Source organism: Pteropus alecto, unplaced genomic scaffold (genome assembly GCF_000325575.1).
Source record: "Pteropus alecto unplaced genomic scaffold, ASM32557v1 scaffold160, whole genome shotgun sequence".
Taxonomy (NCBI): Eukaryota; Metazoa; Chordata; class Mammalia; order Chiroptera; family Pteropodidae; genus Pteropus; species Pteropus alecto.
In genome coordinates, this window is record NW_006429864.1 from 146,405 (window position 1) to 148,886 (window position 2,482).

The 2,482-nt window shown below is 54.8% G+C and overlaps 1 protein-coding gene across 1 annotated transcript in view; it reads left to right on the forward strand.

Annotated features, from left to right (window-relative positions):
* The first annotated feature begins 1,731 nt into the window (after positions 1 to 1,731).
* The window catches only part of HSH2D (hematopoietic SH2 domain containing), an 8,906-nt gene continuing 8,155 nt past the window's right edge, over positions 1,732 to 2,482 (forward strand). The window contains exon 1 of the mRNA XM_006904244.2: positions 1,732 to 2,232. The gene's annotated coding sequence lies outside the window, so the exon portion shown is untranslated. The remainder of the gene's footprint in view (positions 2,233 to 2,482) is intronic.

The window sequence follows — 2,482 nt, forward strand, 5'->3', positions numbered from 1 at the left end:
TTTTCTCTTCTTGGTTCCTGCTGGCACCCATTTACCAAATTGTGCACTAGGCTCTAAGCCCCCTTCCTCACCTCTTGGAGTATCCCCACCCCCGAGATCTCAGTTCTCTCTGGCTTTTGGCACATGGCTCGGCCACTGTTTGCCTCTTTTCCAGACTGGCCCCGCAGTGGGTTTCTTCTACTCATTTGGGATCCTCAAGACCACCCCACGCCTTTGCACCTGCTGTACCTTTGGTCTGGCAATCCCCTGAAGTCTACACAGCCCACTGTCCCATCAGGTCATAACCATCCAGGGCCACCTCTGCAGGGAAGCCTCCAACCACTGCCTCCCTTTTCCTGCTTCATCTCTGTAGCATCTATGGAAACTCACTTCTCAGGGCCAACTCTTGTCTCCCCCTCATGGAATGCATGGAATCTCCGCGAGCCTGACTTCACCCCTGACAACCATGATGAGATGGCATTGTAGTGGTCAGCCCCAAGGGCCACCCCACATGGGGCCATGGAAATCCCAATCACCAGCCGAGGCCTTCAGTGAGAAGTCCTGGTGTCAGAGGGGAAGGGGCCTTGGAGTCCTGGCCCCAGATCTCCTTGCTGGTCCCCTCTGGAAGTTCCTCTGGGGGCTGTCTGTCTATTCTCAGGTTCAAGGACTGTGTTCATTGACAAGCAGGGGATGATTCTGTTGTGATATTCTCAGGGGAGGACATTCGTTGGGAGATCACAACCCCCAAGGTCAGGGGAGTCAGGGTGCAGACCTCTGTGGTGGGGCCTTAGGGCCAGGCATGTGGTAGACAGAAAGGCCCCACGTTCCTGGAGACTGAACTCCATGTAAATGAAGCCCTGATGGGCAGGCTTTCTAAACAGAAGTGTTGCTTAGGGACCTGTGATCCCCTCCCCAGCAGCATTGCTCCTCATCGTGGAGGTTGAGAGCCAGCCCATTGGGCTGTGGAGGGCATGGAGGATCAGAGAGGTGAAGTGAGTCGCCCAGGGCGGCCCGGCTTGGGAGGCCAAGCCTGCATCTCCCCAGCCAGATACAAAAGCATCAGATTAAGTCACAGTGAAGGGTTCTGATACCCTTAACTGAATCCTTTTCTGCTAGACTGAAGGTTGTCTCTACTATCATTGTCACGTGGCTAAGGAGGCCTATTATCGTGAGACTTCACAGATGAGGAGACTGAGTCCCAGAGAGGTTGAGCAACTCACTCAAGGCCACATAGTGGGTGAGTGAGAAACAGATTCCTTGCGTCTCCTGCTTGGGGCTTGTTGACCCGCAAACTCCAGACAAACCCCCCTTCATAGGAGCATAGCACCCCTGGAGACGCCCAGCTTGAGCCTACAATGGAGCTATCTAGACCTTCTGGGCCAAAGTGATAGGGCTGCAGGGAGGGCCGCCCCCCGCCCCAGCCCCCAGCTCAGCCATGAGGATCTGGGTCACTCTGCCTGAAAGAGGAAGAAGTGGTTTTGCTCATGTTCCGGTGGGAGGGGAGGGCAACAGCCAGCACACATCCGGCCCAGTGGATCCGTTAGGCACAGGTTCCTACACTCAGGGCCCACAATGTACGTAAAGGCCCCCAAAATGTTTTAATTTTTTTAAAATCAGGAGAAAAAAAATGAATATAATAATGAATATATAAGAATGAGGGCGACGCAGTTGTAAAATATAATTTTTAATGGTTTGGGCTTTTTTTACAGAAGTCATAATGTGGCCCTTTGCGCACGGTGAGGCCCGGCCTGCCCAGGCTCAGCTCTGCTTCAGGCTGCCTGTGCTGTTCCCTCCACCTAGAGCAGGGTGCCCCCCGGCCCTGATCGAGTTGACTCCTCCTACCCGTCTCCAGATGCCCCTTTTTACAGATCAGTTAGGCCCCCTCTGGGGATTTATGCAACTCCAGGCCCCTCTTCCTGACCGAATTTCTCACTCTTCATTACTCACTAGATTATAGATGCCGGTAGAGTGGGGTCTCTTCTCTATTCCCTGAGGATATGGCACACAATAGGTGCTCAATAAAGGCTTTCGAGGTCTGGGTGGAGCAAGGGTGCCCTCCACCTGCAGCTCAGTGGCTTTGTTGGTGCTCAGACAGAAGGCGAGAGGGGTCGGCCAGGTCCCGCCCTGGGGCTCACCTGCTTAAGGAAACAGGAACTGCCTCAGGGCGGTGGCCCCGCCCCACTGACGTGCAGACCCTGAATTGAAACCTAGGCTCCTACAGGCACGGGGACAGCCAGAGCGAGGGCCTTCCAGGTATGTTCCCTGGGTGGGGACTCCTCAGTCAGCCATGCACCCACCTCTGTGCCTGCCCCATGCTGGGTGAGGCTGGGGCCACCAAGAGACTCAGCCTCAACCCAGCTCTCTAAAGGACAGAGCATGGGGGCCAGACTGGGCCAGAGGGAGGGACAGGGCTGTTGGGGACCAGAGATGCATGAGGAATTTTCTGGAGACACCAGAAGGTGACCATTGAAAAATGGAACTAGAATTGAGAAAAAGGCATTCC